The sequence below is a fragment of the Triticum urartu genome, chromosome 5 (genome assembly GCF_003073215.2).
Source record: "Triticum urartu cultivar G1812 chromosome 5, Tu2.1, whole genome shotgun sequence".
Classification (NCBI taxonomy): domain Eukaryota; kingdom Viridiplantae; phylum Streptophyta; class Magnoliopsida; order Poales; family Poaceae; genus Triticum; species Triticum urartu.
In genome coordinates this window covers 22098677-22114613 of record NC_053026.1, presented here as the reverse complement: position 1 = coordinate 22114613, position 15937 = coordinate 22098677, and the positions used below count along the sequence as shown (strand labels likewise).

Genomic DNA, 15937 nt, shown 5'->3' with positions numbered 1-15937 from the left:
TCTTCATGGAGTGACCGTCGACATTGGAGGCGTTGGTCCAGGATCGTCCCTCCTTTGATCGACTACATCCTCTACATCGGAGGGTGAGCAACAATTCCATGACCTCGTCCACTTTTTTTTCCATGTCACTAGATTAAATTTTCACATCAAGTCGCGTAACCTAGGTCTCCTGTCCGAAAGGGTTGCATCGATAAATATGCATTCAATTGCATATTTATCACCGCAGCTCTTTCGGATTGTCCAGCGCTTTCCACGGACAGCCCGAGGATGTGTAGATTGGGTACGTTGTTCATTCTCTACCCCGTTCCGAGACAAGATTTCGGCGGCGCCTCCCTGTTGTTCTACGGATGCACATTCTCTCGGCATTTTGCCGAGACGTGTATTTGGAGAACAGCAGGGAGGTGCTGCCGAAATTTTGTCTCAGAATGGCGTAGAGCATGGACCGTACTCAATCTACACATTCTCGGGTGGGATTAGGACCCATCTTTACCTATTAGAGATGTAGGTGTATTAAATGTCGTTTCTCGTCAACCTTGTAAAAAATAAAATATTGATGTGGGTAATTTAAATGAATCCTTAATTTTGTTGTGTGGCTTCCAATAAAGCAGAGATGGCAGATAATCAGTGGATGTATAGTGGGTTTTTCCGTCGGAATCAAGTAACAACAGAGTGGGTCGAGAAAACTGATGTGTTTTTGAAAGAGATATTCCGTAGTCCAATGAGGATGGTGCCAGAATGCCCGTGTGCCAGATGTAAGAGGCGTATCCGCAGAGATAAGAGTGAGATGACTAAGCACCTTCGCACGCATGGATTTATGCCCAACTTTAATATGCCGATAAATTTGCCTTGCGGGACCGTGGTAGAGAGGATGTGATACGACAACGCGTCGCTGGTTATGAGGACGATGGGGTTAGAGACATGCTAGATGATGTCTTTGCTGCACAGCCGACACCTCCGTCACATTCAGCGAATGAACCGGAGGAGCCGGAGGAAACCGCAAAGGCCTTCCTGGAAATCTTGGCCTCGTCAAAGAAACCTCTCTATGAGGGTGCCAAGCTGTCTGTGCTGGATGCCATCTCGCAACTGATGGCAGTCAAGGCTGAGTACGGCTGTAGCTGAGGTTGCTTCGAAGCATTTCTGGGAGTATGGGCAAACAGCCTGCCTGAGGGCCATGAACTGCCGAAAACCATGTACGCTACGAAGAAAATCATGAAGGCTCTCTCGATGGACTATGAGAAAATACATGTTTGTCCAAAGAATTGCTTTTTGTTTAGGCATGAGTATGCGGATGACAAGTACTGTAGGAAGTGCGGTTCCTCTCGGTATATTGAGGTGGTCGATAAGCATGGTCAGAAGCAGCAGCTAAAAATCCCTGTGAAGGTTCTTCGGTATCTTGATTTTATAAAAAGACTGCAGCGCCTTTTCATCACTGAGGAGTCTGCCAAAATGATGAAGTGGCACAAGGAAGGGAAAAGGTACAATCCAAAAAAAATTGTACATCCATCAGGAGGTGAAGCATGGAAGTCATTCGATATAGAGTACCCGGAGGAAGCAGCCGAGGCTGGGAATGTCAGAATTGCTATAACAGGTGATGGGTTCATCCCATATGGTATGTCGTCTAATCCATACAGCTGTTGTCCCGTATTTGTTATTCCACTGAATCTCCCTCCCGGCGCCATAATGCAATGCAAGACCATGTTCCTGTCGCTTATAATTCCGGGGCCTGAATATCCGGGGAAGAATTTGAGTGTGTTTATGCAGCCGTTGGTGGATGATTTGCACCCTTCTTGGTACATCCCGAGGTTGACATACGACCGACATCTGCAGAAAAATTTCTTGATGAAAGTTTGGCTACAATATTGCATGCATGACTTTCCCGGTTATGCCCTGTTTTGCGGATGGTGTACAAGTGGAAAGATGCCTTGCCCAGTGTGCATGCAGGCCTTGATTTTCATTTGGCTGAAGAAGGGTGGCAAGTATGTTGCATTTGACCTGCATCGACAGTTCCTCCCTCCAGACCATCCTGATAGGGAAGACAAGAAGAACTTCACAAAAGGCAAAGTTGTCCATGAAGTAAACGAGATTCCAACGTTTTCTGGTGCGGATGTGCTTGCTCAGCTGAAAGCTCTTAAGCCTGCCGGTGAGCGGAAATGCAAAGGCAAAGGCAAAGGCAAAGTCACAGGCGAAGACGAGGGCGAGGGCAAAGGAAAAGGGAAAAGGGAATTTTTTTGAAGGATATGGTGAGACGCACAACTGGACTCACATTACCCCCTTCACGCAGCTTCCCTATTTTAAGGACCTCAAACTTCCATACAACATAGACGTGATGCACACCGAAAAGAATGTCGCAGAGTCCCTTTTTCGCACGATCCTCAACATTCCTGATAAGACAAAGGATGATGTTAATGCTAGAGTTGATCAGCAGAATATTTGTGATAGACCACGTCTACACATGCAGCCTCCCACAGGCAGTCAAAAATCTTGGTTCAAGCCAGATGCTAACTTCGTACTTAAAAAGGATCATAAGATGGAGACATTCAAGTGGCTGAAACACGTCGTGAAGTTCACTGATGGTTATGCGTCGAATATAAGTAAGGGGGTCAATCTTTCAACGGGCAGAGTGACCGGGCTCAAGAGTCATGACTATCATGTATGTATTGAGCGGATTATGCCGGTGATGGTTCGGGGCTATGTTCCCGAGCGTGTCTGGCGCGTGCTTGCGGAGTTAAGCCATTTCTTCCGCACGCTTTGTGCTAAAGAAGTATGTCCTGAGAAGATAAAAGAAATGCATAAGAAGGCGCCGGAGTTGATATGCAAGCTAGAGAAGATCATCCCGCCAGGCTTCTTTACTCCGATGACACATCTCCTTTTGCACCTCCCAAACGAAGTATTGTTGGGGGGCCCTGTGCAGAATCGTTGGCAGTACGGCCCTGAGAGACAGAACAAGCATCTGAGACAGAAATGTGGAAACAAAGCTAAGATTGAAGCTTCCATAGCTGAGGCAGTTATCCTAGAGGAGGTGGCAGACCTCAAGACAGCCTACTATCCGGACCATGTTCCCACGTTGCACAATAAGGTGTCTCGATACAATACAAAAGAACCCAAGTTGCCTCTATTCATCGGGCAAGGTGGTAGGGCTGGATGCTCGAAACCTTATCTCATGCCACGAGATGAGTGGGAGGATGTCATGTTCTATATCTTGCACAACATCAAGGAAGTTGAGGATGAGTGGATGAGGTAATACCTTAGCACCATTCTTTGAGTCAATTCGTTATGTTCACTTTGCCTAGTTCTTATACCGCTTTTCTTATTGTAGTAGATTCGTTGAAGAAGAATGGACGGGAATGCTGCCTCCTACTGAAGCGGAGGCACTTGCTCTTCTCCGAAAGGGTTCCGATGGAAGGAAAAATTTCGTTGTGTGGTTCATGGAGAAAGTAATTTTTCACACTTTCAATTAAACTCATGCACCCTATAATTTCAATTAAATTCATGCACCCTATAATTTCAATTAAACTTGTAGGGAAATGATCCGACCGAATCAATGGATGAAGAATTGAGATGGGTTTCTATGGGTTTTGATCCTGTCGTCATGACATGCGAAAAGTATGATGTGAATGGGTATCGCTTCCATACAGAGGAGCACCAGAACAGTCGGCCTGATCCCAAAACCATAAATACCGGAGTCTTCACTGAAGGAGATAATAAAGTAGATTACTATGGAAGGGTAGGAAAAATATACGAGCTTACATTCAAACATGGCCGCGAACACCTAAGTCTCACTGTGTTCAAATGCCGATGGTTCGACCCCAAAAAGGGTCTGAGACATACGCCTTCTGTTGGTTTAGTTGAAGTTAAACCATCAACCGTCTATGCCGGAGCTGATCTCTTTATCGCCGCTACCCAAGCCACACAAGTATATTATCTGCCTTACCCATGCCAGAAAGAGTACCTAAAGGGTTGGGAAGTTGTGTTCAAGGTGTCGCCGCATGGTAAGCTACCGGACCCAAACGATGATGATTACTACAACATAAACCCCATGACATACGAGGGAGTGTTCTATCAAGAGGAACATGATGACGTGGTCCGAAACAACGAGGATGATGACTTGGGTTATGTTGACCTGGACCCAAACGACAACGACGCACGGATTGATGGTGAGGCAGTTGTGAATCAAAGAGACATAATTATGCTTGAAAAGTTAAATGAAGATGCTGACGATGAGGAAGAGCCTCCACCTCCATCAGACAACGAAGAAGATATGCATGATAGTGATGATGAGACCGGTCCACAAATAGATTACAATAGTGATGATTCATATGGGTTCTAGAAAATGTAAGTTCTTTTAATGATCATTACAATAGTATGCTTAATGTGCTCTTCTGGTATTAATGTTTTTCCTGTATGCTTGTTTAATTGATATCCTTACTAATTGTTTATTCTCTTCTCAATGCAGGTTTGCTAATCATGGGCAAGTCCAGTGGCGCCAGTTTCCTCAGTAAATTTAAAGGACTTACTCGGAGTGGACGAGCCCACAAGGTTCCCTCCCAACTACGCGAGGATGACACCTCACAAGGAGGTGGAGGTGTCGGGGGAGGAGACCCTAGAGGAGGAGGCGGTGGGGGGAGAGCCCCTAGAGGAGGAGGAGGTGGGGGGAGAGGCAACCGGGGCAAAAACTCCGGGCCGTGTCCGAAATAGGAGGGTCTTCTTCGATGCCCTCCTATACACAGGAACCTTCTGAGTCTGAGGAGGAGGAGTATGTTCCTGATGGCGAGGAGGAGGAGGCCGAGGAGGAGGTTGAGGAGGAGGAGGCCGAGGAGGAGGGTGAGGAGGAGGCCGAGGAGGGTGGAGGGGAGGTTGATCCCGAGTTGTGGGGTGACTTGGCACCGGGTGCTCCGCAGGGGTGGCTGCGTGGTAATGCCGGACTACCTACACCACCTTCTATCGAGGAGCACAAGTGGCTCATTGAACCTGTGGGGACGGAGTAAGTGCCTCTCAATCATATTTTCAACACATGACAACATTTTCTTATTGTACACATGGCAATCATTTGATTCTTTTGCAGAAACTGGATCCTTCGCGGAAAGGGTCGTAAACCGAACGGCCTTATCACTGTCCTGTTGAAGGAGTTTTGGCCTGGCCTATTCTGCCCGCGGCCAGACAGGGACCCGCAGCTGCGGGTTTTGGCCACGAGCTGGGCCCACTACGAGGCTTACAGCAACGCGGAGTACGGGACGGCCGCTAAGGCCGTGATCACCAAATTTTGGGTAAGTTCTCTTCTGAATCACTTGTCTTCAGTTTCGTTCATAGTTTATCATTGAATCACTCAATTCATGCCTTTTTTGCTTCTGGTTTATGCATGATTGCAGCACAAGGCCAGAGCCGATGTGGTCTTGCTTGCGGCTGCGAAGAAGAAAGCTCGTCAGTTGCAGTACGAGGTGCACTGGGTTGCCATCTCGCAATACTACCACTACTACCTGCATCAAAAGATGACCAAAACTCAAGCACAGAAGCTACGACTTACCTTGAGCAGGGAGCAGTTCATGATGGTAACTATTACTAACTTTTCATTGTTTCAAGCAGTCAACTATATGTTTCGTGCTCACATGTCATGCTTCCAAAATTTGCATAGGTTGTTCCTCGTTGGTGCTATGGAAGGCATGAAGGATGGGCGAGTTTGGTGGATAGGTGGCTCGGCGCCGATGCAGAGTTTGCTGCCAAGAGCATGAAGGCCCGGGCTAACCGTGGAGCCGACGGGACACACGGCCAAGGAAACAGGAACCACTGGGGCTTCAAGGCCATGAAGGTATATCTATGTGCATGATGCATTTTTGTTCTTCTTTACCGTCATGTTCTTATGTATGGCTAACTTCTATTTGACGTTGTAGGAGGACAAGTTGAAGAGGCCGCTCTCAGACATGGAGTCGCGGAAGCTGGCCCGCGAGCGGAGTCATCGCAAGGAGGGCGAGAGCCAGTACTACGGCAAGACGGAGGAGCACCTGGGGTCTTACATTCATCACTATTAGGAGTTGCATCCGGATGTTCCTGTTGCTGAGGTCGCCCAGTCTCAGATCGACGACATGGCGGTGGTGGCCATCCAGGGGAAGAAGAATGGCCGGTATCCGTGTTTCGACGGCTTGATCACTCCTTCGATCTCATACACACAGCTTCGGGCTACCAACCCGAGCCAGTTGGAGAGTACGGGGCGTTCACAGACTCCCTTAGCCCGCCAGCATGCTGTAAGTACTTCCTCTTTATCTTTTTCTATCTAGCATTCTAAGTTTATTTTCAGCATTGCTCACTTAGAAACAACCTAAATTATGTAGGCATATAAGGAGTTTGTCGAGCATAGGAATCTCGAGGTGCGGGAGTACTTGAAACGAGTGAAGGCAAATGATGATTACAACCGTCAGATGATGACGGTTAGTTTTGCCCTCTTAAAACCAAGCTAAAATTTTGCACTTTCATCCCTTCTGATCTTCTAGTTTGCTTGTTTAACTAACATTCAGGCTATGTTGGCGTCTTGGAGTAACCGCACGGATCCACCACAAATGGGACCCCCACCACCACCTGCGGGAGAACCCCCACACGTGCCCACGTTCGATGAATGGGTGGCACTAGGCAGTGATGGTCCGGTTAGTACATTTGCCTAACTACTGGCAAACTAGTTCTCGTTCATGAAACACTATCATATCATATTCACCGTTAGAATCTTTTCTGAAACATGTAGGGGACCGGTGGCTCGACTCCTGCTCCGTCGACCCCAGTCACTCCGATCTGGCAGAGTGGTGGTGGTCGCGATGGCGGTTTTGGCGGAGGTGGTGGTGGTTTTGGCGGAGGAGGTGGTGGTTTTGGCGGAGGTGGTGGTTTTGGCGGAGGTGGTCTTGCTTGATGATTCCATGCATGTGGCCATCGTGCCATGCCTTTCATATTCCCACTTTTATGATGTTTCATGTCTTGCACTACTTTTATGTTCATGAACTTCCGTCGGTGATGATCTTTAGATGATGTGATGAACTTGAGTATGTTTAGATGATGATGGTGAACTTGAGTATGTGTAGATGAACTTGAGTATGTTTACATGATGAATTGTCATATTTCGGCATAATTTCATATTGTTCTGTTTTGAAATGTTGTCAAATGAATTGGAAAAGAGAAAGCAGGGAAGAAAAAAACTATGCCTACGGCAAAGCTATCGGCATATATACGGCTAGGAGTTACCAGGGCTTGCCACGTGGCACATCTATGCCTACAGCAAAGCCGTAGGCATAGCTGAAAATCTATCCCGAGGGCTTTGCCGTAGGCATAGCCCTGCTGCCAAGAGGAACCAGGAGATGACACGTGGCAGAGATATGCCTACGGCAAAGCCGTCGACATAGATTCATCTATGCCTACAGCTTTGTTGTAGGCATAGCCCTGCCACCAGGAGTACCACGGGTTGCCACGTGGCAGAGGTATGCCGACGGCTTTGCCGTTGGCATAGCTCTGCGATGTGGCATTGCGTGATTCGTCAGCGCTTTTGACGGCGCCGTACGTTGCCGTCAGACGAAAAACACTGCCGACGGCTATACTATGCCGACGGCTGACGTCAGGCCGTTGGCATAGGCCCCTATGCCGACGGCTATACTATGCCGACGGTCTGACAAGACTACGCTGACGACATCTACGCCGACGGGCCTATGTTGATTCATATATAAGAAGCAAATCGAGGCACTTGGTTTCTAAAATACTTAATAAAGATTTTTTTTGCAATTTGACATTTTGTTTCATGTCGATTCATAATGTTGTGCAAAATGGTTAATGTGAGGTGAAGACCTAATTTTTTTTCACTTGATGGAATTAACAGGATTTGTGGTGTTCCCATCTTGATGGAGTCACCGTCGACGTTGGAGGTGTTGGTCCAGGATCGTCCCTCCTTTGATCGACTACATCCTCTACATCGGAGGGTGAGCAACAATTCCATGACCTCGTCCACTTTTTTTCCATGTCACTAGATTAAATTTTCACATCAAGTCGCGTAACCTAGGTCTCCCGTCCGAAAGGGTTGCATCGATAAATATGCATTCAATTGCATATTTATCACCGCAACTCTTTCAGATTGTCCAGCGCTTTCCACGGACAGCCCGAGGATGTGTAGATTGGGTACGTTGTTCATGCTCTACCCCGTTCCGAGACAAGATTTCGGCGGCGCCTCCCTGTTGTTCTCCGGATGCACATTCTCTCGGCATTTTGCCGAGACGTGTATTTGGAGAACAGCGGGGAGGTGCCGCCGAAATTTTGTCTCGGAATGGGGTAGAGCATGGACCGTACTCAATCTACACATTCTCGGGTGGGATTAGGGCCCATCTTTACCTATTAGAGATGTAGGTGTATTAAATGTCGTTTCTCGTCAACCTTGTAAAAAGTAAAATATTGATGTGGGTAATTTAAATGAATCCTTAATTTTGTTGTGTGGCTTCCAATAAAGCAGAGATGGCAGATAATCAGTGGATGTATAGTGGGTTTTTCCGTCGGAATCAAGTAACAACAGAGTGGGTCGAGAAAACTGATGTGTTTTTGAAAGAGATATTCCGTAGTCCAATGAGGATGGTGCCAGAATGCCCGTGTGCCAGATGTAAGAGGCGTATCCGCAGAGATAAGAGTGAGATGACTAAGCACCTTCGCACGCATGGATTTATGCCCAACTTTAATATGCCGATAAACTTTGCCCAGCGGGACCGTGGTAGAGAGGATGTGATACGACAACGCGTCACTGGTTATGAGGACGATGGGGTTAGAGACATGCTAGATGATGTCTTTGCTGCACAGCCGACACCTTCGTCACATTCAGCGAATGAACCGGAGGAGCCGGAGGAAACCGCAAAGGCCTTCCTGGAAATCTTGGCCTCGTCAAAGAAACCTCTCTATGAGGGTGCCAAGCTGTCTGTGCTGGATGCCATCTCGCAACTGATGGCAGCCAAGGCTGAGTACGGCTGTAGCCGAGGTTGCTTTGAAGCATTTCTGGGAGTATGGGCTAACAGCCTGCCTGAGGGCCATGAACTGCCGAAAACCATGTACGCTACGAAGAAAATCATGAAGGCGCTCTCGATGGACTATGAGAAAATACATGTTTGTCCAAAGAATTGCCTTTTGTTTAGGCATGAGTATGCGGATGACAAGTACTGTAGGAAGTGCGGTTCCTCTCGGTATATTGAGGTGGTCGATAAGCATGGTCAGAAGCAGTAGCTAAAAATCCCTGTGAAGGTTCTTCGGTATCTTGATTTTATAAAAAGACTGCAGCGCCTTTTCATCACCGAGGAGTCTGCCAAAATGATGAAGTGGCACAAGGAAGGGAAAAGGTACAATCCAAAAAAAATTGTACATCCATCAGGAGGTGAAGCATGGAAGTCATTCGATATAGAGTACCCAGAGGAAGCAGCCGAGGCTGGGAATGTCAGAATTGCTATAACAGGTGATGGGTTCAATCCATATGGTATGTCGTCTAATCCATATAGCTGTTGGCCCGTATTTGTTATTCCGCTGAATCTCCCTCCCGGCGCCATAATGCAATGCAAGACCATGTTCCTGTCGCTTATAATTCCGGGGCCTGAATATCCGGGGAAGAATTTGAGTGTTTTTATGCAGCCGTTGGTGGATGATTTGCACCATTCTTGGTACTTCCCGAGGTTGACATACGACCGACATCTGCAGAAAAATTTCTTGATGAAAGTTTGGCTACAATATTGCATGCATGACTTTCCCGGTTATGCCCTGTTTTGCGGATGGTGTACAAGTGGAAAGATGCCTTGCCCAGTGTGCATGCAGGCCTTGATTTTCATTTGGCTAAAGAAGGGTGGCAATTATGTTGCATTTGACCTGCATCGACAGTTCCTCCCTCCAGACCATCCTAATAGGGAAGACAAGAAGAACTTCACAAAAGGCAAAGTTGTCCATGAAGTAAACGAGATTCCAATGTTTTCTGGTGCGGATGTGCTTGCTCAGCTGAAAGCTCTTAAGCCTGCCGGTGAGGGGAAAGGCAAAGGCAAAGGCAAAGCCACAGGCGAAGACGAGGGCGAGGGCAAAGGAAAAGGTAAATGGAATTTTTTTTTAAAGGATATGGTGAGACGCACAACTGGACTCACATTACCCCCTTCACGCAGCTTCCCTATTTTAAGGACCTCAAACTTCCATACAACATAGACGTGATGCACACCGAAAAGAATGTCGCAGAGTCCCTTTTTCGCACGATCCTCAACATTCCTGATAAGACAAAGGATAATGTTAATGCTAGAGTTGATCAACAGAATATTTGTGATAGACCACGTCTACACATGCAGCCTTCCACAGGCAGTCGAAAATCTTGGTTCAAGCCCGATGCTGACTTCGTACTTAAAAAGGATCATAAGATGGAGACATTCAAGTGGCTGAAACACGTCGTGAAGTTCACTGATGGTTATGCGTCGAATATAAGTAAGGGGGTCAATCTTTCAACGGGCAGAGTGACCGGGCTCAAGAGTCATGACTATCATGTATGGATTGAGCAGATTATGCCGGTGATGGTTCGGGGCTATGTTCCCGAGCGTGTCTGGCGTGTGCTTGCGGAGTTAAGCCATTTCTTCCGCATGCTTTGTGCTAAAGAAGTATGTCCTGAGACGATAAAAGAAATGCATAAGAAGGCGCCGGAGTTGATATGCAAGCTAGAGAAGACCTTCCCACCAGGCTTCTTTACTCCGCTGACACATCTCCTTTTGCACTTCCCGAACGAGGTATTGTTGGGGGGCCCTGTGCAGAATCGTTGGCAGTACGGCCCTGAGAGACAGAACAAGCATCTGAGAAAGAAATGTGGAAACAAAGCTAAGATTGAAGCTTCCATAGCTGAGGCAGTTATCCTAGAGGAGGTGGCAGACCTCAGGACAGCCTACTATCCGGACCATGTTCCCACGTTGCACAATAAGGTGTCTCGATACAATACAGAAGAACCCAAGTTGCCTCTATTCATCGGGCAAGGTGGTAGGGCTGGATGCTCAAAACCTTATCTCATGCCACGAGATGAGTGGGAGGATGTCATGTTCTATATCTTGCACAACATCAAGGAAGTTGAGGATGAGTGGATGAGGTAATACATTAGCACCATTCTTTGAGTCAATTCGTTATGTTCACTTTGCCTAGTTCTTATACCGCTTTTCTTATTGTAGTCGATTCGTTGAAGAAGAATGGACGGGAATTAATGCTGCCTCCTACTGAAGCGGAGGCACTTGCTCTTCTCCGAAAGGGTGCTGATGGAAGGAAAAATTTCGTTGTGTGGTTCATGCAGAAAGTAATTTTTTACACTTTCAATTAAACTCATGCACCCTATAATTTCAATTAAATTCATGCACCCTATAATTTCAATTAAACTTGTAGGGAAATGATCCGACCGAATCAATGGATGAAGAATTGAGATGGGTTTCTATGGGTTTTGATCCTGTCGTCATGACATGCGAAAAGTATGATGTGAATGGGTATCGCTTCCATACAGAGGAGCACCAGAACAGTCGGCCTGATCCCAAAACCATAAATACCGGAGTCTTCACTGAGGGAGATAATAAAGTAGATTACTACGGAAGGGTAGGAAAAATATACGAGCTTACATTCAAACATGGCCGCGAACACCTAAGTCTCACTGTGTTCAAATGCCGATGGTTCGACCCCAAAAAGGGTCTGAGACATACGCCTTCTGTTGGTTTAGTTGAAGTTAAACCATCAACCGTCTATGCCGGAGCTGATCTCTTTATCGCCGCTACCCAAGCCACACAAGTATATTATCTGCCTTACCCATGCCAGAAAGAGTACCTAAAGGGTTGGGAAGTTGTGTTCAAGGTGTCGCCGCATGGTAAGCTACCGGACCCAAACGATGATGATTACTACAACATAAACCCCATGACATACGAGGGAGTGTTCTATCAAGAGGAACATGATGACGTGGTCCGAAACAACGAGGATGATGACTTGGGTTATGTTGACCTGGACCCAAACGACAACGACGCACGGATTGATGGTGAGGCAGTTGTGAATCAAAGAGACATAATTATGCTTGAAAAGTTAAATGAAGATGCTGACGATGAGGAAGAGCCTCCACCTCCGTCAGACAACGAAGAAGATATGCATGATAGTGATGATGAGACCGGTCCACAAATAGATTACAATAGTGATGATTCATATGGTTTCTAGAAAATGTAAGTTCTTTTAATGATCATTACAATAGTATGCTTAATGTGCTCTTCTGGTATTAATGTTTTTCCTGTATGCTTGTTTAATTGATATCCTTACTAATTGTTTATTCTCTTCTCAATGCAGGTTTGCTAATCATGGGCAAGTCCAGCGGCGCTAGTTTCCTCAGTAAATTTAAAGGACTTACTCGGAGTGGACGAGCCCACAAGGTTCCCTCCTGACTACGCGAGGATGACACCTCACATGGAGGTGGAGGGGTCGGCGGAGGAGACCCTAGAGGAGGAGGCGGTGGGGGGAGAGCCCCTAGAGGAGGAGGAGGTGGGGGGAGAGGCAACCGGGGCAAAAAACTCCGGGCCGTGTCCGAAATAGGAGGGTCTTCTTCGATGCCCTCCTATACACAGGAACCTTCTGAGTCTGAGGAGGAGGAGTATGTTCCTGATGGCGAGGAGGAGGAGGCCGAGGAGGAGGTTGAGGAGGAGGAGGCCGAGGAGGAGGGTGAGGAGGAGGCCGAGGAGGGTGGAGGGGAGGTTGATCCCGAGTTGTGGGGTGACTTGCCACCGGGTGCTCCGCAGGGGTGGCTGCGTGGTAATGCCGGACTACCTACACCACCTTCTATCAAGGAGCACAAGTGGCTCATTGAACCTGTGGGGACGGAGTAAGTGCCTCTCAATCATATTTTCAACACATGACAACATTTTCTTATTGTACACATGGCAATCATTTGATTCTTTTGCAGAAACTGGATCCTTCGCGGAAAGGGCCGTAAACCGAAGGCCTTATCACTGTCCTGTTGAAGGAGTTTTGGCCTGGCCTATTCTGCCCGCGGCCAGACAGGGACCCACAGCTGCGGGTTTTGGCCACGAGCTGGGCCCACTACAAGGCTTACAGCAACGCGGAGTACGGGACGGCCGCTAAGGCCGTGATCACCAAATTTTGGGTAAGTTCTCTTCTGAATCACTTGTCTTCAGTTTTGTTCATAGTTTATCATTGAATCACTCAACTCATGCCTTGTTTGCTTCTGGTTTATGCATGATTGCAGCAACTCTATAGAGTTCTTGACGAGCACAAGGCCAGAGCCGATGTGGTCTTGCTTGCGGCTGCGAAGAAGAAAGCTCGTCAGTTGCAGTACGAGGTGCGCTGGGTTGCTGTCTCGCAGTACTACCACTACTACCTGCACCAAAAGATGACCAAAACTCAAGCGCAGATGCTACGACTTACCTTGAGCAGGGAGCAGTTCATGATGGAAACTATTACTAACTTTTCATTGTTTCAAGCAGTCAACTATATGTTTCGTGCTCACATGTCATGCTTCCAAAATTTGCATAGGTTGTTCCTCGTTGGTGCTATGGAAGGCATGATGGATGGGCGAGTTTGGTGGATAGGTGGCTCGGCGCCGATGCAGAGTTTTCTGCCAAGAGCATCAAGGCCCGGGATAACCGTGGAGCCGACGGGACACACGGCCAAGGAAACAGGAACCACTGGCGCTTCAAGGCCATGAAGGTATATCTATGTGCATGATGCATTTTTGTTCTTCTTTACCATCATGTTCTTATGTATGGATAACTTCTATTTGACGTTGTAGGAGGACAAGTTGAAGAGGCCGCTCTCAGACATGGAGTCGTGGAAGCTGGCCCGCGAGCAGAGTCATCGCAAGGAGGGCGAGAGCCAGTACTACGGCAAGACCGAGGAGCACCTGGGGTCTTACATTCATCACTATCAGGAGTTGCATCTAGATGTTCCTGTTGCTGAGGTCGCCCAGTCTCAGATCGACGACACGGCGGTGGTGGCCATCCATGGGAAGAAGAATGGCCGGTATCCGTGTTTCGACGGCTTGATCACTCCTTCGATCTCGTACACACAACTTCGGGCTACCAACCCGAGCCAATTGGAGAGTACGGGGCGTTCACAGACTCCCTTAGCCCGCCAGCATGCTGTAAGTACTTCCTCTTTATCTTTTTCTATCTAGCATTCTAAGTTTATTTTCAGCATTGCTCACTTAGAAACAACCTAAATTATGTAGGCATATAAGGAGTTTGTCGAGCATAGGAATCTCGAGGTGCGGGAGTACTTGAAACGAGTGAAGGCAAACGATGATTACAACCGTCAGATGATGACGGTTAGTTTTGCCCTCTTAAAACCAAGCTAAAATTTTGCACTTTCATCCCTTCTGATCTTCTAGTTTGCTTGTTTAACTAACATTCAGGCTATGTTGGCGTCTTGGAGTAACCGCACGGATCCACCACAAATGGGACCCCCACCACCACCTGCGGGAGAACCCCCACACGTGCCCACGTTCGATGAATGGGTGGCACTAGGCAGTGATGGTCCGGTTAGTACATTTGCCTAACTACTGGCAAACTAGTTCTCGTTCATGAAACACTATCATATCATATTCACCGTTAGAATCTTTTCTGAAACATGTAGGGGACCGGTGGCTCAACTCCTGCTCCGTCGACCCCAGTCACTCCGATCTGGCAGAGTGGTGGTGGTCGCGATGGCGGTTTTGGCGGAGGTGGTGGTGGTTTTGGCGGAGGAGGTGGTGGTTTTGGCGGAGGTGGTCTTGCTTGATGATTCCGTGCATGTGGCCATCGTGCCATGCCTTTCATATTCCTACTTTTATGATGTTTCATGTCTTGCACTACTTTTATGTTCATGAACTTCTGTCGGTGATGATCTTTAGATGATGTGATGAACTTGAGTATGTTTAGATGATGATGGTGAACTTGAGTATGTGTAGATGAACTTGAGTATGTTTACATGATGAATTGTCATATTTCTGCATAATTTCATATTGTTCTGTTTTGAAATGCTGTCAAATGAATTGGAAAAGAGAAAACATGGAAAAAAACTATGCCTACGGCAAAGCCGTCGGCATATATACGCCCAGGAGTTACCAGGCTTGCCACGTGGCACATCTATGCCTACAGCAAAGCCGTAGGCACAGCTGAAAATCTATGCCGACGGCTTTGCCGTAGGCATAGCCCTGCTGTCAGGAGGAACCAGGAGATGACACGTGGCAGAGATATCCCTACGGCAAAGCCGTCGACATAGATTCATCTATGCCTACGGCTTTGCTGTAGGCATAGCCCTGCCACCAGGAGTACCACGGGTTGCCACGTGGCAGAGATATGCCGATGGCTTTGCCATCGGCATAGCTCTGCGACGTGGCATTGCGTGATTCGTCAGCGCTTTTGACGGCGCCGTCCGTTGCCGTCAGACGAAAAACACTGCCGACGGCTATACTATGCCGACTACACTACAAGAAATACGGTCAATTATGACTCCCCATTTTGGTCGTTGATTCGTCATATTTATCGTTTATTGACCTTTTTTGACCAAATTCAGAAGGTCAACAGTTGGCCGTCAAGAACGAACAAACTTGACCTTTTTGGAATTTTGGTCATAGCTAGACTAAAGACCAAAATTTCAGAAAGGTCACTACCCATTTGCCTGAGCCACGTAGGATCTGACATGGCTGAGCTGACGTGGCATTGTTAGTGACCAAATGGAATCATCATAAATTTCATAGCCCAGTCCATCAATCTATCCTACATGGGCCTGGCCCAATCATCGTAAATTTCACAGCCTAATCCACCAATCTAGCTGACATGGGCCCAGCCCGATACCTATTTTCTTAATTGAATTGGTTTGATTTATTTGGGCTGATGCATTATTTTAGCAAAAGCATGCACATTTAAGGATGGGCCCATTAGAAAACAGATACAACATAATATAATATTTCATATATTTC

At 47.3% G+C, this 15937-nt stretch overlaps 1 long non-coding RNA gene and 1 pseudogene across 1 annotated transcript; one reads left to right on the top strand and one right to left on the bottom strand.

Moving 5' to 3' along the window:
- The window catches only part of LOC125506667, a 37983-nt pseudogene that overhangs the window by 11285 nt on the left and 10761 nt on the right, over window positions 1-15937 (bottom strand).
- On the top strand, window positions 14086-14520 carry LOC125555485. The gene is made up of 3 exons (XR_007304724.1): window positions 14086-14119; window positions 14207-14302; window positions 14390-14520. It is a non-coding gene; the product is annotated as an uncharacterized LOC125555485 (long non-coding RNA).